General features: G+C 36.0%; 1 long non-coding RNA gene across 1 annotated transcript in view; it reads right to left on the bottom strand.

Moving 5' to 3' along the window:
* Window positions 1–295: 295 nt before the first annotated feature.
* LOC108965129 overlaps window positions 296–27,800 on the bottom strand; it is a 167,835-nt gene continuing 140,330 nt past the window's right edge. Inside the window, exons 3-4 of the long non-coding RNA XR_001993084.1 lie at window positions 8,120–8,512; window positions 296–779 (exon numbers count right to left, since the gene is read on the bottom strand). This is a non-coding gene — a long non-coding RNA (uncharacterized LOC108965129). The remainder of the gene's footprint in view (window positions 780–8,119; window positions 8,513–27,800) is intronic.

The raw sequence follows: 27,800 nt of genomic DNA, 5'->3' as shown, positions 1-27,800 counted from the left end.
TCGCTGCAATCACTGCTTGACGCTGAACTTATTTTGCTGTCAAACGGAAACGGAAATGGAAATGGTTCTGGTCAAAGCGAAAGCACAATAAACAGCAACAGCAATTGCATTAAAAATAAGTATATTGAAGCATTGTAAAAACCAACTGCGCACATTGCCAAAATAAATAAAAGACAATAAATTTAAATGCTTTATAAGTACGTAACATATATTTATATAATATACAGAAAGCATTTGTTACAAATTCTTTACAGGTAGAAGGTGTAATATATATATATATATTTTTTTTTTTTTGGAAAAAATCTTAAAAATTCTCCATAGTTATATATTGTTGAACACAGGAATAAACATAAATACTATGTGGAAAAAAGAGTAACACACTAAAAATAAATTCATAAATACTGAGTTAAAAATGAAAAAAATTAATAACAGACGCTTGTGTCTTTTGGTAGTTCCTGGAATCCTTTTGAATAGTACTTTTCATCTCCAGTTGATGCAGTTTTCATCTGAACATCATCTTCATTTGTAGCAAATTTTCATCTTGACTTAAACTGCCCTGCTGATACACGTCATTCTTGTTCTCAATGACTCTTCCTTGGCAACTAGATTGTTCATATATGGAAAACGCAAGATTGAACTTCGTTATTGGAAAAACTTGGTCTAAGTAAATAACTATGAAGGCATCTCAATCTTTTGCGGATACTGTTACTAGCAAGTAAGCGGTATTCTCGGCTTGCATATCTTCGATTCGGCGGCTCATTGTAAAGGCAGTCCGGCATCTGATTCGGAAAAAATCAAACAAATTAATTTAAATTATTAAATCTAGAATAAATATATAAAAGTTAATATTGTAATAACAAATTGCGAATATCAGAGAGTTCAATGTTTAAATTAAATGAAAATTAAATTTTTGTTAAAATAATGAATATATATTAAAGGCCTGAATATGTATTTAAGACAATGGGATTAAATTAATTAAATCATAATTATTGTCTTCATTAATATAAGGTTAAATATATATGAATGTGTATCTCTATATATATATACATACGTACATAAATATATATAATCTGAACTTAAATTGCTCCAATAAAGAAATACTCGTATATTGGTTGCCAAAAAAGTCTTGCGGTATTTTCGCTAGTTGTCGCTGAGAGCGCGTAGTTCTAGTTTTATTCGTCGCATCGGGTCATGCTATACCTTTTTGGAAAGCTCCTTGCACGAGCTAACACGTGTTTGATTGATTGTCGTTTCCTTTAAGTCGTTCCTGAGTTATAGCGTCGCAATCATGGAGCAAAATAAAGAGAAAATACGGCATATTTTACAGCACTACTACGATAAAGGCAAAAATGCATCTCAAGCCGCCAATAAAATTTGTGCAGTTTGTGGACCCGATACAGTTTCCATTTTCACCGCAAAACGATGGTTTCAACGTTTTCGTTCTGGTGTAGAGATGGTCGAAGATGCGCCACGCTCCGGAAGGCCTGTAGGAGAAAACTGCGATAAAATCGCTGAATTGGTCAAAAGAGACCGGCATAGTAGCAGCCGTAGCATCGGTCAAAAGCTGGGCATGAGTCATCAAAAAATATTTTATGAACAATTGAAACTTCAATAAAAATACGGCCAAAAATACCGCAAGACTTCTTTGACAACCTAATATATGGCATACTTCTCGTTGCCTCATGGTCAAAGACGAAATATAGATCTTAATGTCTACGAACTTTCAAAAAAAACGTCTTCTTGATATTATGAAAAGGCTACTACACAGACACGAACCGTCCATCAACGGATCTGGAGAAATTTCCCTTAAACAACATAGTTTGAGACCCGGCAAGTCAACTTTAAGAGCTATTAGATGCGTCATTGGAAGTAAATAGGCCGCACAGGGTAGATGCCATAAATACACAAATACGTTCGAAGCGCTTTCAAAATCGCTAGACCTGAATGACGCACTAGAGAGAAGCTTTAGAATAAAAATAGCATGTAACTATCTTAGCAATAAAAACAAAAAAAAACTGCTATACCAAACTAGAGAGGGACCACACAAAAAATGTTTATGTCAGGAGCGGTGCAAAGATCCATTTTATGATCAGACCTATGGAACATCAGCTACGACCCTATACCACAAGACAAATCGTACTTAACTGGGTACGCGGCCGGCACTGCAGCAGTAATTAAAGCCCGATGAAGAAAAAATCGCAGGTATGGCTTGACTCTCGCAACCTTCAGGTCGTTACGGAAAAAATGTGATATTACTACTATCACATAAGCACATATCTCTCGAAAAAAAAGTGTGCAAACGACTACAGATATTCCAAGGTAAACTACCCGGGCGTAAGCCTGAAGCCCAAATTAACTTTCTAGAATTTTATAAAGACAAGGAAGATTATTAAAAAAAAAACGGTTGAAACTTTGGTAATTTTTGGGCTGCCGACGATTTTTGATCAAATCAGAAAAGCATTCATGATGATGAGATCATTTGTTTTTGAATAATCATTCAAGTAATTTTGAGAAAAACGAGTTTTGAAGATAACGCGCTTAAACTGGTCGCTCTTATAAAGTGCAAAGGGTGCGTTTTAACGTCACTTACACTATTACATCATTGTGCACTGATTTTATGAAAATGTTCAACTAAAAATCCTCTCTCTCTTCTAAGTTAAACTTTTTCATGAAAATATTTCCATTTTGCAATGTGACAAGCTCCCGTTATTCCAGACTTTTAATAAACATTTTATTTACTGATGAAAATATTTTTGAACAAATGCCGTTAATCAAGCGTCAGCATGTTTCAGTTGCCCTTCCATACTTCCATAGTCCACGCTCACAGCAGGGAGAAACTGAAAGTTTAAAAAATTTTGAAATTTCATTTTTTGTTATTGTAAGGCATTTTTACACACACACACACAGTTGCACGGATGCGTTGTCGGACATTTTTCCCTGTTTTTTCAACATTTTGCCACAGCGCATGCAAGTGTACACATGCGAGTGTGTTAGAATACCAGCGTGTGTGCGAATGCGACAGTATGTGTGAATGTGTGAGCGTGTGCATCTTTGCGCTCGCTTCCGGCAAGCACACTAAATGAATCTCTTTAGCTTTTTAGAGCTTGCTCTTACTGCTGAACAAGCCATTTCATTTTTTTTTCTAATTTTTTTTTTTTTTTTTTGTCGTTTTGAATTGCTTGCAGTGTTTGCTAGTAGCTGCTGTTGTTGCTGCTACTTCATACACTCGCTTCCCCGCTCACATGACAGTGTTGTTTGCTTGTTTGAAGTTTGCCGTTTGCTATTAGTTGCATGTCAGCAACGCAATGGCAAGCACAAAAATATATTATGAGAACAATTACCACTGGTGGTGCCTGAGTTAGAAAATGATGTACGAAAGCCTCCACTATAGAGATATAATGATGTAAAAAAGTAAAGAGTAGAAAATAAAAGGGTTCTTGAGATATCGATTAGATATTTTGTACGAGTGTTTGAATTAGGCCCCACTGAATTAGCCTCCACCGGGCAAAATGACTTAAGCCCCACCAATTTTCCAACAAAATTAAAAATGGCGGAAAGTGGAGCTAAAGTCATTTTCGTGGAGTTTAATTCTTTTTTTTTTTTTTTAGTGGGGATCCTGTCATGTAAGAACCCCCACCAAACGTAGGGTATCGTAAGTGATACTTCAAATCGGAGTATGCATATTTCTCTAGCGATAAATCCAAGTAATTCCACGATTTGAAGGGTGATCCATAAAGTTTTTTCATCCAAAATCGATCTAATTGAAATAACAAAAATCAAAAAAGAGAGAGAATTAATCCAAGCAGAACCTTTCTGAACAGATCAATTGCAATCGGAAACGATGGAAACGATACAAATAATTACCAGAAAGGCGAATATGCCAAGAGATCCTCATTAAGGGGGTATTCTCATTTTTTCATTCATTTTTTAAACTAAGATACAAAAAAAAAATGAAAAACATTTTCACCATCCATTTTTGTTTTATATGTTTTTTAATGACATTTTAATAATATAAAAAAAATTGCAAGAAAACAGAAAAATTCGTCGAGATATTGGTCGGTGGAATGGGGGCTTCAAAAAAACGGTGCAAGAAGATTCTTTATTAGTAAAAAAAGTAAAATAAATAAATAAATAAATATCAAAATGGCGTCGACTAGAAAAAAAAATTTTTTTGAGACCCGATTTTTGCGACCTTTTCGAATTTTTTAAAAATACTTCAAATCGAAATTTTTGGAAATCCAAGATAGACACGATGGAGCAATGTATAAAGACGATAATACCAAATTTCAAAGGAATCGGTTCAGTAGAACTTGAGAACTCATGTCAACCACCTCAAAAAAGTAGTTTCGAGAAAAACGCGTTTAAAGTTTAGGAGACAATTCTAGTAAACACAGACGCCACGTCACAAAATTGGCTTTATGTCCGAAAATAAGTCGAATTTTGAAAAATCCTTCCAACGTCATATTTTTGAAAGCCTAAACTTTCAAAATATGCAAAAAATATTGACTTATTAAAAATCCTAGACCAGAATACCTCCTTAAGGCATTTCGTTTGCATTGCACTAAGGACTGTTATTTACTTAAGAAACGTCAACGAAACTATACAGTTTTGAAGCGCATTGATACTGAATGAACGAGCTCAAACAACTTCGAAGGCCAAAAGTCAGCAAAAACGTGGTATGTTATCAGTTTGGTGGAATTTCAAAGAGATCGTTTATCTTGAGCTTTTGCCCAACAATACCACGATTAATTTTAAAGTGTATTGTGATCAGCTGGATAAATTGAGTAATGCACTTAAACCGAAGAGGTCAGAATTGATTAATAGAAAAGGTGCTTTGTACCACCAGGATATTGTGAGATCTCATACAAGTTTGATGACTCACCAAAAGCTTCTGTAGCTTGAATGGGACATAGTACTATACCCACCATATCTCCAGAATCAATCTCTTAGCCGAAGTATGACAAAAGCCATAGCCTTAACACGTTTTACACGGTTATGACTTGTTATTTCAGAAAAGTATTAAGGAAGCAAATTTAATATTTTTTGGTGTCAGAAATTGAAGAAATCTGCTCGAACGATATGCACCACGAACAGAATGGTGTATCAAGGGACATTAGCTCTTTCCCAACTTGCAAGTTCGATCTTGGCGTTAATAGTTAATGGTGATGAACATTGCTATCTCGGAGCTGCAGTTTATGAAGGCAAAAGTTTTTAGACGAACTGCCTAGACAAGATTTCGGGCTTTGAACAGAATTTCAGGAAACCTATTTCTAGGTCATATATAGAAAACGTTGCGAAATTGAATTAATAGAATGTTCTGATACTAGAATACCTACTAATCAACTAAATATAAGGCATGTTTTCAAAAATATATTTATTTACTTTGGATGGCTTTTGGTAGTCTGTGCCTCGCATTGTACAAATGCGACAGGGTTTCGCTGCATGGCATTAGAAATATTTAGGAATTTCAATAATACCTCAGAATACCTCGCAATTTAGTGTAAAAAATCCCAAGCGAATGCTTTCTGATAATGAAAGGTAAGTCACCTACAGCAAAGAAACGAATACAGTCGCGGTCGAATGGTGAGAAAACAAGCAAGCATTGGCTACGCATGAATTGACTATTTGGAAGGTTTCGGGATTTGTTTCAGTAGGTTTTGTAGGGCATTGTCTGCTATGAACTACTCTTCGAACTGTTTCATAAAAGTAATCGTCCAGAATCGGCCACCTTTGGCCAATAAGAGAGGCCATCTACATGGATAGAGTGTTGCCAGAAGCCCGCAAGCTGTGTTGAAAGGTTTTTATGAAACTGCCTTATATTCTGGAACTGGCGCCAAGCTCTGTTTCTGTATTTGAGATGTATTCTTTTGCTGCTAGTTAAAGTTAAGTCTCAAGAGAAACACTTAGAAATCGACTATCCGAGTTTTTTGCCAACAAGAAGAGAAGTCTCTATAAGATTGACATTAGATAGATAGATAGATATATAAATAATTGAGGAATGAACCGCGACCTTAGGTCTATTGTGCCCTCTCCGAACTCACAGGGGCTCACTTAGCCCGAGCGTATTGATGAAGTCCAATATCCTACCGGGTGCTAGTGAGGCAATATGGTACGTATATGGAAACATGGATCCAAGGGCCTTAGACCTGCGTCTGCAGACTGCAATGCAGTCGATTAGCAGATGCTCCGGGATTTCAGGCTCCCTGTCACAAAACCGGCAGTTAGCACAAGAGGTTAGGCCTATGTTGAATAAATGACTTTTCAACTTACAGTGGCCGGTGTAGAATGCGACCAGAAGCCTGAGTTTATCTCTTGGGAGGTTAATTATCGATATAAACCTGTTATGGTTGTACCCCCCAATTACCAACTTGGCTTGTTGCATACCATGCGCTCGTTGCCAATGCCTTTCCCTACACTCTCTTTCTTCCTTGCGGAGCAGCTCCTTCACAGTATGGGGACCCACCCCAGTGAATGGTTCGGGCCCTACCATATTGGTGGAGGCTGCGGAGCGGGCGAGCACGTCAGCCAGTTCGTTGCCGGCTATGCCTCTATGACCAGACACCCAGATTAGGTGCACCTGGTTCTTTTCAGCTAGGCTGTTCTCTACACTCCTGCATTAGTAGCGATTTGATCTCATAAGAGAAGATCACTTTTTAGTGCCGCTTGACTATCGCTAAGAATAGTTATTCGCTTGTTGCGATAGTTGCGGTGGACTTCCCAGTAGTATTGAGAGCTTGGTACGTGGACCTGCGCTCCCTGCACCAATTCCTTCCGACGTTTTCGAGCCGTCAATGTACCACTTCAATGTGGTAGCATTAGCTCTAGAGTGGAGTCGTTCCGAGGTTAACCTTAAACTTCTTCGGGAAGTTAATTGTTTTGGTAATACTTCCTTCCTGTCCTTCGGGAGGAGGGCAATTGGAATATTGCCAAGGGACGAGATTACCTTGCCTTTGCCACATCCCTCCGCTGTAATTTGCAGAAGTGAGTGCTTGGCTACTTGACCGATCACTATATGAAGCGGTGTGAGTTCCAGCAGGACCTCCAGAGCTGCCGTTGGGCAGGTACGCATAGCGCCCGTCATACAGACACCAGCCAGCCAGCCGCTGAAGCTTCGATAGTTGGGTTCTCACCGAAACTACCGACGATGTAGAGACCCAAGACACCGCCACATATGTGATTATCGGTCGCACAATCATGACATGACGCTTGCAGCCCCAGGATTTTCCCGCCAGCCGATTGCACACCATTAGTGCCTTTACTACGGTCTGGTTCACATGCTGCAAGGTTGACATTAAATTACCTTCATAATGGAAATAAGTTACCGAACAAAATGATGAATAATTTGATAATTGTAACTATTCTAAATAAAACCTTCAATATAATACAAAGTCAATGGTTTTATTTTTATAAAACTGATTTGCTATTAAATAGGGACTAGATTTTTCAAAACTTTAAAAGTGTGCTAAACAAATTTTAGCTTCTTCAATTTCTAATGCAAACATGCAGGAACCTCACAAATCACACAAGTTGGTAAATACGAGTTTAAAAACGCATGCACAAACACTTTGCTGTATTCAGTAAGTAGAGAAGTGCGAAAAACAAATTCAAATAATTTTCTACTGTTCCACAGTGATTTCTACAACTCAACGCGCTGCGCGGTCCCCACTTCTAACCAAAAAACGAAGTAGAAATCTGTTGGGCAAGTTCGTTATCACTAACGTTTATATTTTATTATATATTTCCGCATATTTGTATATATGTATGTACTTATACAAAAGTACGAAAGCAAGTTCACACCAAAGCACGAAACGCACACACACATATATATATATATTAACGCACACATACACGTTTCACTCTATTTTGCAGCGTTCACCTACTTTTCGCAGTTTGTTTAGCACTCAAAATGCTATGTACTGGAAATTCAGCAGCGTTAACACACACACACATAAACGTAGATGTTAAATGGTGCAATGGTGCTTGTGTGTGTGTGTGTGAAACGGCAGGTGGGACAGTGGCATGAAACACGAAAATGCATTTTGTTAAATGTATTTTTTCTGTTCAGATAAGGAATCACAGAACATGAAAGTAAATGTTTATGAAGTCTAAAAATACTCACCGACATTCCGCGTTGTTGCTGCCACCTCTCACCGCTGTTATATTAATGCATGGCATGCCTTTGTGTGCCACAAACACGATAGTAAGCGATTTGGCAGTAGTTTTATGTGTGCAGCACCGCCAGCGCCAAGTGCTTTCTTCCCGTATGACTTTTATTTTCGCTCGTTCGTTGTGCAGATGTGTGAGTGTATGTGTGTGTGTATGCATTTATGCAACGCTTGACCCACTTGCGCCAGCCAGACAGCCAAGAAAGTGGCGAAGAAATTCAAAGGACCCGCTGAGCTGAAGGAATACTTGAATCGCTGCGAACGGTGTTTAAAGCGGAAAAGCACACAAATTTCACTATCGCAAGTCGCAAAACATGTAATTTGTTGGCGTTGATTATAAGCGAGTGCTGAAAAATTATAAAGGTACAAAAAATTAACTAATAACTATGTAAAGTACTTGACTTTCGCTAACATGAAATTAACAAGTACATTACATTGAGTTAATTTATTCGAGAAAATGAGCGCGATGACAGGAAGTTAATGCTTTAGAATAAGTAGAACACATTTCGAAGTTATGCACATGCAGTTTTTACCTAAATTTAAAAAAAGTAAGAAACCTAAATTTTTAGAAAGTGCCCAAAAAACGGTTTGGGTTTCCACCCCCTCACCTGAAAAAAATCAGGAACATACAAGATTGTACAACAGCAAATATGGTGAGACGAATTATTTTAGGAAAAGGGTTTGGGATATCAATGAAATTCTTTATTAGTGTGGTGCAATCGATGCCATTATGAATGGAACTCGATTTATTGTGCATGACCCCCGCGAGCATGCTTGCTGAACCCAATTTCCGGCCGTTTTCAGACATAGCTCAGCCGATACTGCTGCAATTTCACGTTCGATTTTCGTACGAAGTTCAACAATCGTCGCTGGTTTGTTGACTTGACGTAGCCCCACTAACGACGTCAAATCGCATGATCTAGGAGGCCAATTGACTGAGCCATTTCGTGAGATAACAGGTTCATCAAACTTGGTTTTCAATGAATCGATTGTGACAGTCGCTATGTGGCTTGTGACGTCGTCCTGTTGGAACCATACATTGTCCAAGTTCATATCATCAAATTGGGCCCAAAAATATTCGGTTATCAGGGGGGGGGGTAACGATTCCCATTTTCAGTAAGTTGCTGTTCTTGATCATCACGGAAGAAGTACGCCCCAATAATTCCGAAGGCCATGGAGTACGTGTGGATTGCTGCCTGACCAATAACTCATATTTTGCCATTTAGCCAGAAATGAGTACCGTCACTGAAGATGATTTTTTGATGAAAATCCGGATCATTTTCAATTCACGAACATAAAATGGCATCCATTGGCTTCAGTTTTTTTTTTTTGTTTTTTGTTTTTTTTTTTTTTTTTGTTGTCAATTTTATTTTGTAAGAATATATGTACTTATAACAAGGTCTTTTCGCCAAATTAGCCACAACTACGTCAGAAATATGCCCACGATTGAGAAGGACGTGTGTGAGACTAATTTGGATCTTCCTCAATTGATGCGCAAGCGGCAGCAATATTCTCGATATTATGGGCACTTCTTTGTCTCACTGGCACGGGAACATTTTGTACTCTGCATGTGGATTCAAATTTTGTCACTAGAAGCTCAATTGGACTTAGAGCCCCTAAAGTTGAGGCTACTGACTAAAAATTTCTGTAGTAAATTTTAATAATTTCAACTCGTTGTTGGCTCATATATTTTTCTATAATGTAATGGCAAACCTCACTGAAGAGAAACGTGAAAAGAACGGGAAAAATATGACGTCATTCGGTCTACTTTCATAGCGTCCCTCTTTAAAGCTTCGACATATTTATCCAGTATTTTACAGTATTTTAAGTTGTTAGGGGATTTGTGACACTCATAAGAAAAAGGCGGTGAACCTAAAAAGTGAGTGCTCCTCTGGCCGTCTATTTGCATTCAAACTAGTGCCTCAGTTTTTGAGATATCACTCTCAAATTTTGCACACCTTTTTTCTCCCCAAAAACTCGCTCATTTCTTCGCTATCCTACCTGCTATAACTGCCACATACATTGATCGATCAAAACTAATACAACGATTCTTTTATACCCTTTTACGCTTAAAAAATACACTTATGAAGGCTATTATTAACGAAATTAACTTTAGTTTAACTTCAGTTTATCTTATTCGTTTTAGAATAATCAAACACAAGGGGTAATCAACGAACGAAAGCGACAACGAGCTTATCTCGAACTCAAAACCTCAAAGACGCCAAGTCTTCCATGCAGATTATTTAGTAACCGAACCGAGGAGACAAGAAGCGATACTGTGAAAAGAACGAGGAGAAAAACCATTGCAGAGATTGGCTTTCGAAGGTTATACATTGATAACTAAAAACAAGAATGATGCTTCAATGGAATATAAGAAGGAGTAAGAGTATCGGCCGATCAAAGTTTAATGGAAAAGCTATGAAATTTTCTTTGAGACTAGTATGATATACTAGTACGACACTTCAAAAAAATCGATTTTTCATATTTATATTTTATTTTCAAAAACATCCTGAGAAATCGGCAAAGTCGTATCCTGAATACTTTGACGCATTGCTTCGAAACGAGATTTTTCAAAATTCGTGACATCATAACTCAAAGAGAAATGGATCGATGGATCAAATTGAAACTGAGTATTCTTGAATATATTTACTATACAATGATTTACGATCTATTTGATTGGTTGAAAATTATAAATTTGGCATTAAAAAACCGATCATTATATACTTAAAAACAAAAGCGAACATTTTTTCAGAACTACGCCATTTTGTTAATTTTTAATATTTTTCAAAAATTGTAAGTCATTGGGTAGAAAATACCTTCAACTTTAATAAACCTTTTGAACTTTATTATTTCAACAACTCATTCGGCCAGAATCGTGTCAGCATTTGGATAACTTTTTTTTTTTTTGCACCTCCGAAGAGCACTATTTTTCAATATTTTTGTGATAAAAATCTTAAAGTATAGTCCAAAGAACTTCGACAAATTCGATCGAATACTTTCTTTTAAAACAATGCACGAAAATAATTATTCATGGGTCATGCTGGGTTACCCTTAAGAGAAATAAAAAGAAAAAATATGTAAGATAGGACTAAGTTTTCTGCAAGCGTACACTTCCTATATACTATTAACAACGAAATATTTTCAGATATCTGCAAAAACTGTCAATGAAAAGTTGTACATGTGTTCGTTACGAGCATTTAGACGAAAATGCGCATCGCTTAGATTTAAGCAAGGTTAAGAAATATTCTTAGGAATATTTTCAGGTTAAGTTATTTCATAAATTAGGTTAAAGAATGGTTTTGAACGATTTCGTGTACTTTGGCATTTAACTTGAGGAGATGTTTTCACCCAATTTTATTAAGATAAATCACACATTGTTCGATATAAAGTGTAGTGCTGGACATATTTTCATAGAGGACTTTCAGTTTCTGGAATATATACGGTATACCTAAAGTCAATCGAAGTTTCGAAAATGATTATATTTAGTATATTTTATTGGAGTAATGAAAGGATCTCACTAATTTTCGACAGCAAAATACAGTATATCCCAGATTTGTAGAGTTATCTTACATGTTGACTAGGAATTATATATGGTAAAAAGTCAACAAGATGTTGACTCAAAAACCCTAATTATAATTTGAAATTAATAAAGTTTTCAAACGAAATTGTTAGATGTCAAGATAAAAAAATTTGAATCAGGATTATCTTATAAAGAAAAGCTTTCACTAAGTTCGGTCTGATATAATTTTTTTTGTTTTTTAATTGTATTGATGTCTTTCCTTATTGTGATATTTTAATTTGTAACGAGTATATCACATATTCTCTTTCAATTAAACGCATTTTTAGAGCTCAAGTAAGCAAGCGAAGGTTGGTATATTTCCCAATTCATCGCCCAATGGTGGACTGCTACATATGCAACCCGAGAAGGAGGTGAATGGAATAATAGAACAGTCATTGCTAATGAGATACTTGACCGTACATAGTCATAAAACGCTAGTGATATAGACTCCACATTCAAATTCGGAATGTAGACCCACGGTGTCGGTGAGAGACGAGGCTTCTACCCCATATCGAGCGCAGGTTGCGGTGATACAGTACTATTGAAAAGTCAGCACTACAGCGCCAAAGTCTCAGACCAAGAACAAGAGCTCATACGCTCTCCTGTGCAGCTAACCGAGGGTTCTAGCAACAAGAGATCTCCTCGGACGAAGCTAAGCAAGGTGATAATGAACACAAAAGTGCGATATAAGGTGGCGATCGAGATATTTGCCGATCGAGAACAAGTTCCACCTAATGGAAGAGAAAGCAAACCGGATAGAGTGGGCCAAAGAGGAGGTGAAAATCTCAGACCCAGAATTTGCGAACCGCATAAAGGAACACATCGCTGAAAAGAAACAGCGTTCGACAGAAAGCGAACCGGCACCGTAGAAAAAATACATTTTCATAACAATTGCATAAAGAAAAGAAGAAGAAATAAATTGCATTTACTACTAATTGTGTTATTCAAATACTATAACAATGATTCCTAATAATTTGCATTGCAACTGAGAATAATGTAATAAAATTACGTAAAATCAAAGGAAAGAATACAATACAAATTTTAATTGCATTCCCTTCTAAAATGCATGTAATCCGAGTATTTACATTAGTATGTAGAGCTACCCGCATTTCCTTGGCATCACTTACAATCACTTCTAGTCAGGAATGGTAATTAACAACAAACACTTATGCAAATGCATATATATTATGTGAAGCTTCAACGTTTAACTCGCTGCACACAAACAAACATACACATACATACATATACCTTAAATAACTATTTGCTTGCGATTATTATTTTCTTTGGTTGCTGCCAGCGCCAATGTTACAACTTTTGTAATTAACACTTTTCCACAATTTAATTGTTTTAATAGCTTTTGCACGTTTAATTTCGAATTTGCATGCTTTGCAGCAATTCGAGCAGAAATTTACGCATTGCACTACATGCAAATACTCGTGCCGGAGAGGGACTAGCGTCGGAGCGGTAGAATCGCAGCTGTAATTAGTGTGTTGGCTTACAAGTTTTGAGGTGAACTTCTGTTTAAAAAATGTGTGTTGGTATTGGGGAAAAGAGGAGATTTAGTCGGTTTTATGTATAAGAGTAGTTTCCTGTTTTAAGTCCTGACGAGCGAGCGATCAAATGTTTAGCAAGGCTTGCAATGGTATGACTGGAAGGGGATTTAGGTTCACGAGCGAAGCTATTGCATTGAAATTTGGTTGAAAATCATAAGATTAACTCATTAGAACCGCTATTCATAGAAGTTTTGAACTTAGTTTGTGGAAATATTCAGTGCTTAAAGAGTTAGGCCAATATAGAGCTATCCCAAAATGAATTCAGGCAATTCATTTAGAAAGTCTCAAATTTCTCTCCTGTAGGCTTCATTGAACACATTTTAGAGTGTATAGAAAATTATTTTTATTTGACATTTTTACAGAAATTCGGTTAGCAGCCTACGGCTTCGTGTGTTTCCAAAGCAGCCGGACAGGCGACGGAGAGACCAGAAGTTCGTGATACTTGAAAAAAAGAATTTCAAAAATCCATATTTACATATGCAAATTTGCAAAAAAACATTGATGCTTACATCAATTTTTCGCAAAATAGTGAATTTATAGGAAAGATAAAGTTTTTGACCTAAAAAATTAGAAAAAAATTATTTATGAAAAAAAAAATAATTTGCAAAAACAAAAAAAAAAATTTAAGAGGAAAACATTTTTTCACACTTCTGCCAAGCGAAAATCATTTCAAATGACAATTAAGCGTTCTTTAAACCCAAAAAAATTTCGATGCTCTGAATATCCCGAACTGACCGAAGTCCTTAAAGGCAAATTTCGCACCTAAAACGACCGATACATATGAGCAAATTGCAGGCATGGCTCACTATCATCATTTCTGCCACCAAATTCACTCCATTTAGCAGGTAAAGTGCAGCTTTGGACACACGTATTGATAATTGAAATTGATGTTGCGTATACGCCAAGCAGGCCTATAGACTTGCCAGTGAGTATGCAAGATTTTCAAAGCAAACTTCAAATGAGTGCACAAATTACCGTTTCTGTACATATGTATGTGTTTATACGTGCACCTGTAAATGCCTACTAAGCAAATACTTCTAAGCGTTTGCTGGTAAAGTTATGCGCGCGTGAAAGCTCCGCAGCAATGTGACAATTTTTTCTGCGCTGGCGAAACTCTTTCCAACTCTTAGCGCATACTTTTTCAATTCTTTCTCCTTACTTTTTACTACACCGTGACACTTTCTCGCTATATTGCCATTTGTTTCATGCTTGGACTAGTTCTTGAACACAACTTTCTGGCAATCAACTCTTTTTCCAATAGCTCGGCGGGGACTTTAGCTAGACGCTACTACTTCAGTCATTGGACGCGAACAAGTTGTGGAAACCAAAAGAGAAAAGTGGAAACTGAAATGAATCGTAAAATGCATTAAAACACTCGATTTATATCAAGCGCTTGCCATAGTTTTGTGCGCTTGATATCAAAGTTTGCACGCCCCTTTGGTTTCTCGGCTTCCACCAGCACGCAGGAATATGCACTTATGTTATAAGTTGCATTGAGTACATATTTCCTGCTCCACAAATAGTGCTGTTGCAGTTGGTTAGCTAATTTCGGTGCACGGTAAGTTGCAAGTTGGTTATGTTTTGCCACAGAGGCAAAAAAAAAATTGAAAAAAAAAAATACAGAAAAGAAGGCGGAAAAAGCTAAGTGTTTGCAGAATTCTAGCAGCAAACAACTTTTATTGTCGCATTGAAGTGGCAACATTCGCAAGATTGCAACTCGCGCGCTCACGCACCGTAGCACATGCCATAGCGCCATAAGCTGGTATGAACCGTCGCTATCTGCAGTGCCAGACTGAATTTACTGCCGTAAAAATCGCTACGCTTTAGCCGCTAGCTTCTATACATTCGCTTGCTAAGCAAATTTTCTATTTTTTCCTCCAACGCAAACTTTGTGCTGCGACTTGCGTCAGCGTCGTTGGTATCTTTGATATTGCTTTGCATCCAGAGTTGTGATCGGTGCTTGTAGAAGGAAGATTTGAAAAATATTTTTAATAAGTGTGTTCTGGTAACTTATCTGTATATCCGTAACAATTTTGTAACTTAAAATTAAAAAAAAAAATGGAATGATAAGGACACTCGGACCTAAGGAAGGACCTAACCCCCTATCCAGTTTTGTATTATATTTCTATTTCTCGATTATTGATTAAAAACAAACTTAAACTCACTGTGCACAAAATGGAATATGATTTCTATCTGTGAATATCTTTTTTATTATGAAGAAATTAGTATAAGGGGTTAACCCTACTAATGTATGGGCCTATGCTAAGTGTATAGGTAGTATTAAGGTATCAAATTTATGTACTTCAATACACACATACACACTTTTAACGTATAAGGTACAAAGTGGTTAGAGAAATATAAGTATATTTCAAAATAATTTTGAGCATTCAATAAACATATATTACATAGAGCACTCTTTGCCTCAGGGTAGAATGCAAAATGTTCTAAAGAATCGAATTTGCGCGAACAACTTTTCTCAAATATAAAAACATATCATAGCCATTACCTCAACATCACAACCAAAATACCTTTTTTTAAAATGCAATGTTTGGTCAGTGCTTCTCTATTCCACGGAAACTTAGACTTTAAAAATCACAGATATGAACAAGCTAGACCGTCGAGCTACGGCTTATTAGAAGAATTCTAAAAATTCCATGCACAGATAAAGCTATAAACAGTGAAGTTTAGAGAAGAGCGAACCGCAATAGAGAGTTTTTAAAGACTATAAAACCAAGAAAAGCAGCCTACCAGGACATATTATGAGCCACTATAAGTATGAGCTCCTACAAATAATTATTCAAGGAAAAATTGAAGGAAAACGTGGTATTGGCCGTAAACAACTTTCGTGGCTTCGAAACATTCGGCAATGGACAGGAATCCAGAACGTTGGCAACCTTATAGATGTTGCAAGAGATATGGAGTAATATTCTGCGATAATTAAAAACCTGTGATTTTTTAATATTATCTATTGTATATCATATATATATTTAAGATATAAACATTACATTATTATATATATTCTGCATATTATTAAATGTTATATGATCACCAATATTCGAATACGAATTGTCAAATAAATGTTCACTGGGAAAATTACGCAACATCTTGTAGTCAGAAAAATATAAAATAATTTTGTTTGTTGAAAAATGCTTAGTCACAATGTGAGAAGACCAAAATTAATCCAAAACGTTGCCTGGAGGAATAATGAAAAGGTGTAGAGGCAATGCACTGAATTAAGAATTGCATGGAATGATGAGGTTATGTCAAAATTATGCAGGAAACCATGCTGTCCCATGCATGCTAAGACTGAAAGTCTTTTAGTTTTGGGTTTCCGTCAAGATGATGATAATCCGAGGCGTTCCAGAAAAGATACAAAAATAATTTTATTCACTAATGTCGCCATAAGAGTGTTTGGTGTCAGTGCGCTTCCGACTTCAATCCAAAAAGAGCAGTTATAAAAAAGGAATTCACTTAAAAACTGATAGGCGTGACAAATTGTTTCATGCAAACAATCTTTTTCTCACAGAGAAGCTGCTCATTTGTCGGTTCGATATCGGACCGGAGAAACCGATAATGGCATATTGTGTATATGATAATTTATAAAATTATAAATATTATAGTTAGAGTTATCTATAGTCTGAATCATAGAAGCTGATGGCAATAGTATTTGTAATACAACTTTAGAACTTTTCAAACTCATGGAGATATTATGAAAATGTTTTACACTACATAGTCCTGCTTTAAGTTCGGTTAATTTTACTTAATAATACATTTATTAAATGAGCGACGTACAAAATTGTACTTAAAACGGTTATTTTTTGCCTTCACAATATCACTAAAGACGACTCTCCAAATTACTGTATGCCAAAGTCTCGAACACAAACTGTAGTATAATTGATACAAATCTGGACTTTCAATCGGCCAATCATCTGCAGCGATGAAAACAGAAATATTGCTTTTAAGCCACTGCTGGCTGTTGCCTAATACATATACTGAAGCAAAATATTGATGAAAGAGCATATGCTCTCTATCGAAGATAATTATGCAAAACACTTTCACAGAACTGCTGTGACTCCCCACCAAGCCATTACAGCAGCTGTATGGTAAGCACATTGAACCTTCTTCAACAGTAAACATTTTTTCATCTGTAAAGTTGATACTTCAATGACTATTGACCGAGTGCCACCGCAGAAGACGCTTGCATCTCCAGAGCTTATTTTGCCACAAACGTGTTTACAGAAGATGGCGATGGGTAGGCTCTAAAGTACATCCTCATCCTCCTGTCTTCATAAAAAATACAAGATATTTAACGATAGTAATTATTTTCTTTAACTAAGTGGTCAGAAATCATTTATTACAAATATTATTCTAAACCAAAAAAAGTTTATTAAACTACAGTAATCAAATTCACTGCTAAAAACAACTGTCAATATTTTAACTAAAAATATTTAATGCCAACAATAACCCAAATACTGTTCCAAAAGCGCCTGGGAGATATATTAAAAACTCAGCAAAAATACTACAAATGCCAAAAATAGGGGAGTTTTCGGGCATTTGCTGGAGGCGCGCAAATGACCTCACAAATTTGTAGAACACTTATCTGCATTGGCATAACAAATAGCGATAGCCACTTAAGTGCACACTTACGAGCCCATTTAAAGCGCACAACTATGAATAATAAATACAATCACACTCATATATTTTTTACTCTCGCTCTCTCTCTCTCATTTAAATTAGCCAATTCAAAGTGAGTGCCAAATCGTTTTGACTATTAAGAATTTTTAAGTGTACACGAGGCTGTGTGTGTCTGTGTGTGTTTATCTGTAAATTTCTGTGGCAATTTGGAGAATTTGTGTCTGTATTTTTAATGGGGCAATGAGGCAGCAACCGCATTACCAATGACAGCGGTTAGCTGCTGCCTCATAAATTGATTACGCTCACCAGCAAACATCGATGTCATTATCATAATTTCAGTTATGGCTTGAAGATAAGCATGATAAAAGTGAGACCAGAAAAACCGCGGTCATATTTCGGAGCATTTTGTACTCGAATCACAGCAAAAGCAGACGAACGGGTGATGTGGGTAGATGTAAGTTGGTGAGTCTGTGAGTCGGTCAGCCAGACAGTCAGATAGTCAGACAGTCGCCTATTAGTCACTGAATCAGGCCATTGATTCGCTTACTACAACAGACACTCACTTACCTACTCACTCGCCCACTCCCTCACTAACTCACTGGCGCAATCAGTGCGAGGTCGCCATGTCAAATATGCTGTTTCGACCGCCACTTAATACCCGAAACAATTTATAAGCCGCCTGCTTTTTGCCGGCTGCTACTCGTGGCATGCCACATGCAATTTTGAGCGATTTAATTTTCCAGCGCTCAGAGCGTTGAGTGACCACTTGACACATTCACGATTTATTTATGTTATCATTTCATTTGGCATTTTCATGTTGCTGGAGGGCGAATAAACAAGCGCTACAATATTTAACAACCGCGAGGGATTAAATATGTCTATGTATAACGACTTTTGCCTCACTCGCCGCGGCGCATCGCGCCTATCAACGGGAACTTCAAAGTGCTCATAGTAGCTCTTTGCATACTTTTGCGACACTTAAAATTATTAATGATTGCCACAAAATTTGACTACCAAGTGCACGCCTACACATTCCTGTGCCATTTTCCTAGTGGATTCTCCATCACACCACTTTGCTTTTGCTGGTCGTAAACTTGCGGTATCACAGAAATAGCTTCTATCTTCTGCGTAACTGTCTCACTTCGGTGTTAAAACACACGCCGACCACAAACAACTTCGGTTGTCATAACGAAAATTAAACGAAAAATACTTCCTCGACAATACATTAACTTTGAAAATAAAGATATAAAGGGAATAGCTATTAAAATCATTGATTTTACTACGAAAATATTCTCACCATAAGTTGGCATATTTTATTGCGCAATATTATATTTACATTTTAAATCGTTAACTGCTGGAATTTCAAGAGTTGTTCGTATTCGGTCATTAAACATTGCAGTACTTATGAATGTATTACGTACTTGTGTAAATATTTAATGGCCAAAGATCGAATAGACTGTCTGTGTGTTTATATATTGTTTTGAAAATTAAAACATTTGAAATTCAGCTTTGTGTGTACATTAGTTTTTGTTGCGCGAGTAAAATTGTAATTATAGTACAAAAAAGTTGGTTTTGGATTGGTTCTTCGATTCGACCGTTCTCCGCTGATTCCACCAAACCAAAACCTACACTCAGCACCACTCGATTGAAAGTGAGCCTCATCGGAGAAGATGCTTTTCTTAAAAACATTGTTATCGTTTTCAAATTGTTCCAAGACAAAATCAGCAAACTCACGAGGCTTACGGTGATCCAATGGCTTCAGTTCTTAAGTGAGAACAATTTTATACGGATGCAAGCTCAAATCCTTTCTCGAAATGCGTCAGGTTGTGGATTGAGACAGTCCCGATTCTTAAGCTTGAAACCGACAAATTGCGGTCTACAGCAACACTTGCCTGAACGGCAGCAATATTTTCATTTCAGCGCGTGGTTCTTTGTATTATTGCCACTTAAACATTACCTATGGGAAATGTACGCTGGAATTTTCGAAAATAATAGCGAGCATAAATGGATGATTATTAGGACCATAAAATGGCAGAAGCAACAAAAAAATTGGAGATCAAGTATTTTGATAATAAAATTGAATAATTTGCAAACGTTGTTCATGGGTATATCTTTTATTAATGAAATTGTAAGCACTAATGAATGCAATGGAACGAAAATTAAAGCTGTTAACATATTACAAATGACCGAAACGACACTTACAAATGATATCATCCCTATTAACGAGTCTTTAAGATGCGAAGGTCGGTAAGACTGTCTAATGATCTCAACACCTCTAATATGCAGCTATTATTCAAAGGCTTTCCTGCAGATATTTTCAAAATTGAAAGTAAGGATATTCATATTTTATATAGTAGTTAGGTATGCTGAAAAGTTCTTATAGTTTATGTATTATAGTGGAAGCAGCTAGAATCCACGTTATTGTAACTAGATCCATCTTCAATGATATAGGTATAAATTTTTAAGATCACAGCAAATGATCTCTGCAAAAAAAACTGGTGTATTTTGAAGCAAATAATTATTTTGCTTTAAAAATATTGAAGCTTTTTATGTTGCATATATTGCACATTTTTATTTTGCATCATAGCTAAATTTAGCACAAATACTTTCAATTCAACAGCTTTTGCTCTGATATAAATAAAATTGGACTAAAAAAGCCATGGACTTACTTTAAAAACAAAATCCCAAACACTGGCTAAAGTAATGAAACCAAGCATAAAGAAAATAATGCTAATAATAGTAGGCGACTCCCTTAAACTTTTCTCCAACAAAAAGGACGACTTCATGGCTGCCATTACTTAGGTTGCCTTTTATGTTTCGGGATTAGAGAACAAAAGCAAATATTTATTAAAATTCTTTAATAAGATCTTTGAATGCGTTCGAAACAATGCCAAAACACTTTTGCCAATCAAATAGTGGTATCTATGAAACATGAGTTCTGAGTGCGTCAGTCATCGTTTCAGGTGTCGAAAAAAGTTATCTTCTTTTATTTTTTTCGTACGGGAATAAAAAGAAATAATTTGGTGATGTCTAGTTTTTCCAGAAAAACATGCTTGGAAGTGCTTTGTTCGCGAAAACTTATTGGATTCGTCGTATTTTAAATTGACTGCTGTTTACATTCGAGCTCATACTAATAAATCCAAGATTATTCACCTGTTATCTTGTCATAGGCGTGTTTCGAAACACCGCTGTCGTATTTTTTAACATTTCTCTTGACCTATCGATACGAGCATTTTTTGAGCGTTCGACTAATTGTGTCGAATCCAAAGTGACAATTTTTTTATAGAATCAAATATTCATACAATAGTTTTCCAAGTACCACGATGTCATGAAAAGTATTATTACTGATGGTAATAGTATTTGGAAATAAACGATCAGTCACCCGAATATCGTGGCAAAGGTGAGCAGAAGTCAAAAAAATTACGTCAAAGAAGGCCAAAAATCAAGGTTATGTAGACAGTTTCCTTCAATTATCGAGATAAGGTGTACTACTAATTCCCCCCGACCAGCTAAATTGTCAACAAGCAATACTTTTTCTGTGTTGCGCCTCGTTTGCACCAAGCTATTCCTAGAAAGATACCGGAATTATGGCCGAGAACTATTGTTATTTGCAACACGTTGCATAGTGCATTTATTCTTCGTAACGTTTTCGCCAAATATTCAACCAATACCATTGGACAATCACCGTATTTATCTGATTTAGCTTTGTGTGATTTCTGGCTTTTCTTAGAATACAAACGATCGTTCCGAAGAAAACGTTTAGAGTCAATTGAAGTCATTAAACGTGAATCAATACGCGCATTGATGGCTGCTATTTCGGAAATTGACAACTGTTTCGATGACTGGAAGAACCGTTGGCACAAGTGTATTAGGGCTAAGTGGATTTACTTTGAGCGGAACAGCATAAATTTTGAAGAATAAATAAAGAATTTTAAAATTATAAAAAACTCTTAATATTTTTTGCTCATATGTCTAATTTTACGATAAAGTTCTGTGTCGCTAAATACCGAAATATAAAAGGCACCCTGCGTATACCGCATATATATGTAAATGAAATTAGGTCAGTAACCATTATTACCAATAACATGTTTTGTTACAAAACTTTAATTAACGGCACAAATAAGCACTACAATAAATCAATTCGTATTTCCATCTTTATTCCCTTATGATTATATTGAATGTTTTGCTAAGAAATTAAAATTATTTTTAAGTCCGAATGAAAAATTGAACAAAATTACTTGCAAATCTTTATATCTTCAAATTACGTTTTAAGTTTATACTACTTAAGCTATAAGAAACCAGAACAACAACTTGCCGAAAGCACTGCACCACACTTAAAAAAAGCGATAAGAATATTAACAAAGTTGGGATAAAAAGAATTTAGTTAGACGAAGAATAGAAGTTGTGGTCAGGTGTAACACGACGACACAAACGCGCCACTGGAACTACGGCAATAAAAACCCACGACAAAATTGGCCAAGGCAATTGGTGGGAGTGTAACCAACGGCAACTTTCTGAACAAGTTGTCTGTTTGCGTGCTTTATTACCTAACAGCAGCGAAATCAGCAAGAATACATGAGAAAAAACCAAAACTACGCTGGATGGAAATAAAAAGTGTAGCAACAACCGCCGACCGATACTGGTCAGGCGTTGAAATGTAGCCTGCAGTCGCGCGGCAGCTGAAACAAAGAAAACCGCTGCTGGGCGCAGAACTTTTTCGACATTGGAGCTAGATACAGAGCATTAAAAAGTGAAGGCAAGCGCCGAAGGTCATAGCGATGGTGGGAAACATAACAGTTGTTGTTAGAGAAATAGTACATAAAATCGCTGAAATAAATGAAAAAAAAAGTATATAAAGAATATTCTCGAAGCAAGCTGCGAACCAGTAAATTTGCTCGTACAACACTGGCGGCGAGTAGCTTGAGCGTAAGCAATGTAATACAGCTCATGTTTGACACTGATCGCTTTGTACGCTGGTACTAGAAAGCATGGTTGTCTATAAATTAGGACCACCAGCTAAAGCTTACAGGCATTTCACGCCACCACCATTGCGCATTTAATTCTATTTTGGAGCATAAAATCACAGTCAAAATGGCAGCGCATAAAATGTTGATAACTTTTTTCCCGCTAAATGTCTGTGTAGCAGAGAATCTGTATTTTTATGTACTATTTGTATTTTTCTCGTTTTTCATGTTTCATTGGTTTTCAACATTCAATTGAGCGTGAGCGCTAAAGCAATTTCAAACTTCTAAAAAATCAATTTGGCAATTTTTAACACTATTCCAATTGCTCGACAAGAATTTTGCGCCATTAAAAGACAATGTTAGTTCCGCGCTTACATCCTCCGTACTTGTATGAGTGCAGCGGCAACGAGCAAGTGAACAACAGCAACTACAACAACCAAAACATACATTGACATAGTCGTAGAGGAATATCCTTGATGACAGCACTCATTTATCTTGTAGTATTTCGCTCGATTTTATGGCCGCTGCATAGAAAATGACGATTGTGATACAGGGTGTGCGTTCGAGTGTGTACAAAATGGCCGATTGCTGTGCGATTTCATTATTTATTGATCAAATGCATATTAGAATGAATTGCAGAAATATCACGTGGAATTTCATATCTAACCAAAAAAGAAATATTGAATAGTCTTTTCGTAATTTGTGAATAGATGTCGTTGCAGTCGTATATCTCCAGTGCTACCAATCACATTGTGTCAAACTATATAGTGTTGCAATGGGGAGATCTTAAGCTTCATTAAGCAAAAAACAATTAAATTAGGGGAAGTTGAAAAAAAGTTACAGTTGTTCAAAAATGAGTGAATATCGAAGAAATTCGCGATATTTTGAAATATTTGTATAAAAAGGTAAGAAGCTATGAAGTTTGACTATTTATTTAATATCATTGGAACCAGAAAATAACTATTACTTTCAATATACCAGAATTGGTTGTAAAGGAGATATTTGGATGCTTGCTGAACATTAAATACTGATCAAATCATAATTAAGGAGGATCTTGAAAATTTCCAAATATTTACAAAAAAAATTGGCATTTCTAAATTGACCTTTTTTACGTATGAAATTTTTTTATACATTCAAAACGTTCTATAAGCATTAAGACACTAAAGCAGGCACAAAAACTAAATACAAATCAGAAGAAAGGTTTGTTTCACCAAGAAAAAGTTCTAACTTCGTGTAATCGAACACTTTATACTCTTGCAACTTGCAGAAACCAAAGCCAGGGAAATACCTTACGATGTAAAACGTCAACCAGAGGATCGGAATCTAAGCAATTTTATATTTACATATACCATATAGTATACTTATAAACGGACTTACGTATATATTCGGAATAAGATTTGTTAGAAAAATTAAAATCATTATACGTAGTATTTATACAAAACCAGCCAGATGTTTAAAATTTCTGGTAATGCTTATATGGGGGTTAGGTCAAGTTTTCGCCCAATTGCTTCCATTTTAGGCACAATGATATACTGTTATGAGTAAAATACCCCCATATATCCAGCATAAGGTCAACGGGAAGTTCGAAAATCTTTATATTGGGTATATGGGGGGCTCAGGAAAGTATTGACCCGATTCCATCCATTTGGGATATATAAAATTACTACTGCAGGAAAAGAATTCTGTTTGAATTTCTATTGGAAATCTCACATATTGACTTTTCGAACAAAAGGTACTGGGGTTTTTGTTGGATTTGAAATTTTTTTGATCAGATGGTGGCATATACCAAAGGCATTATTCGTGCACTTCTAAGAAATCTGCATACCAATCATATCAAGATATCTCAATTTTTGCTCAACTTGCAGCTTGGACGGACGGACAGACAAACAGTCAACCGGATTTCAACTTTTTTTCGTCATCCTGATCATTTATATACATATAACCTTATATCTATCTCGATTAGTTTTAGGTGATACTACGTTGGGTGCACAAAATTATTATACTTACTCTGTAGCAACTGATTGCAAGAGTTTAAAACTCCGGCTGCATCGCAGCTATAATACCCTTCACGGTTGCACTTTTCATTTCCAAAAAGGTTATAAAAAGACATTTTTCTTTATTTTGATCAGTAATTTGTATATGGCAGCTACATGTTATATATATGGTTTCCATACCTGGACAGGATTTTAAGAAATTTTTCAGAACGATATATCGCTTATATACAGACACATGACCAGAAATATACATATCGACTCAAGCTGACAATTTATGTACTAACTGTCTATAGAATATAATTGACGTTTCAATAATATTTTCTAAAAACAAAAGTGAAAAAGTTTCACAAACAAACTTAGTAAAAAAAAAGTACTACTTTTTTCCTCACGCCTTCTGCGTATATAGTAGTAAAAAACTGAAGTCTTTCATTCCATGTTAAAATAGGCGCATTTTTTCTATTCGCTGAAGCGACAATAACTGTCGGATTTGTTGCAAATTTCAGCAAAAATTAACATAATATTTAAATATTTGGATAATAAAGTCTTCTAAGCATTGCAGTCACATTTTCCTTATCTTGTAGGTACAACAAAAAAGTTATTAGCTGGTTTTTCAATTCAATCTTAACCTCCCACATAACGATAAGTGAATTTCTAAAAACGAATAATTCCAAACTGAAAAACACATTGTTTTAGGTTTTTGATTACATTATTTTAAGTAGAAATGTGAGGAATGTCCTCACTGCCAACACCATTTTTCGGAAGTCCTCGTGGAGATCGACTACTGAACCAAAGAACTTAAAATTTTTTTAAAGGAATCACCGAATATGAAATTACATAAAATTATGCATATGTCAATTATTTTTCTTTATTTATTAAATCAAATTGCTCCCGAAAAAAATACAAACTTTTTTTTCAGATTTTTAAAGTGGCTATAACGCCTTAAATAGTTTACATTCCAACCCGGTTTGGCCACAACAATTTCATATAAAAACTCACCGATATGCAGGTTTATTACTTGTGACTTTGTGGGATCTTTACGATCACCCTGTATACATTGCACATGAATTTTTATGAATATTCACTTGTACGAATGAATGTCTGAATCTATATTGCAAGCATTCATTTTATTCGATTGTTCGCACATGTTGCATAGATGAAAGCACAATTTTAGTGAGCGCGAAAAATTGCAGCAGGCAACAACAAAAAACAACGAAAGGGAAGATAAAAAAATAAAGGCGAGCGTGTGGAAAAATGCGAAAACAAGCCAGCACATGTGTACCTCGTACTCGTAGTCATACGCATGGACACTTCCACAGTTGCCGTACAATAACAACGACACACACATACATACCTATGTGAGTCGTACATTGTAAACTACCTTGACATGAGTTGGCACAATAAAAATGACTGCAACAAATGTTATAAAAATGCAAGCAAAAACTACAGTTGTGCCACATAAAACATAGAAATAAAAACACAAACAAAAACGCAAAAAAAGAGTGGCAGTTGCAAGTGAAAATAAAAAAGCAATAACAATGTTGTGAAAAGAAAATAACAAAAGAATAACAGCAAGAAGAAAAGAGGCACTTAAGAATTGCAGAAGGCGGGCAGAAACACACCGTGGCCAACAGCCAGCAGCCAGCAGCCAGCAGCTAGCAACCAGCGGAGTGAAGAAGGATGGGCAGCATGTAGCTCGCAAAGCGAGACAACAACTACAACAATAGCAAGTTATGCTACTACCAAAAACAATAACAATTATAAGCAATGACATGCTGCAGCTGAAAATTTACGGCTTGATTAGCCAATGGACGCGGTGCAGGGTGGTGCAAGGGTTATCATTGCCTCGTGTGCGCAAAGTTTTGAAACCAGACCATCGACTAAGTATTCGTTTATTTGCCAAATGTTAAATTCATCAAGTTTTATGTGGCAGTCCTCAAGAGACTCAAACGAAGGAAGTTGCCATGCCTTTCTTGTGAACAGCTACCTAACCAAGGCCGGCATCCCAAGAGCCTATTTTGAAAGTTTTCAAAGAATTGTAACGATTGGTTCGATAAATTTTTTTAAATCGTCTCATTTCTATTACTTTCCAGACAAACCCCGATATGTATAGTGCCCCCCAGAAGACGGCTAAAGATGTTGGAAGTTGAGAAATAAAATCAACTTTTCTAAAAATTTCGTATTTCGTTTGCAAGCCAAGTACTTATAGAACCGCCCTTGTAAATCACTATGCACGAAACCTACTGCATACGCCGGCGGCGAACATTTTCTTCTCAGATATAAATTAAGTGCAATTGTTGTTGTATTTATTGAACACTCTTTTGATTCGTGTTTCAAACACAAGTGATTTTGCACCCATATGTATGCTTTAATTTGTGCACAAACACTTTAGTTGCATGTTTCACTTTCAAAGCCAACAGCTACATATTGACGAGTTGCTTTAATTGAAAAAGCTGGTTCGCTGCATAATTTCACGTTTGCACATTTAAATACTCGGCAATCAACATTTAACTACAGCAAATTCACCCTCAATTGCTTTCACTATCAATGTGTATTTATAACGGCCCAAAACAAAGTGGAAATCATGACAATCTATGCATTTTCCATGTTCCATTATGTTTTCCGCCCCTTCAATATTCATTTTCTCAACAAGTTTTTACTTTATTTAATGAAAACAAAAATGAAAACCGTTAAACCATTGTTGTCGAACGTATTGTTTCAATTTATAAATAATTGCTTGTTAAGTGCAATTTGTTGTTGCATATGAAAATTAATCAGAAGTTGTTATGAAAGCCTACAATTATAAAAATGTTGCTTATTTGTTGCGTTTTCACCCAAACAATTTTAATAAATACCCGCAACTAATTGTCGGTGAAATTCCTTTTTTTTTTTTTTTTTTTTTTTTTTTTTTTTTTTTTTTTTTTTTTTTTTTT

Source organism: Bactrocera latifrons, unplaced genomic scaffold (assembly GCF_001853355.1).
Source record: "Bactrocera latifrons isolate USDA-ARS-PBARC rearing strain unplaced genomic scaffold, ASM185335v1 scaffold_134, whole genome shotgun sequence".
In the NCBI taxonomy this organism is placed as follows: Eukaryota; Metazoa; Arthropoda; class Insecta; order Diptera; family Tephritidae; genus Bactrocera; species Bactrocera latifrons.
Note: the sequence above shows the minus strand (reverse complement) of the source record. Positions and strands in the feature narration are given on the sequence as shown.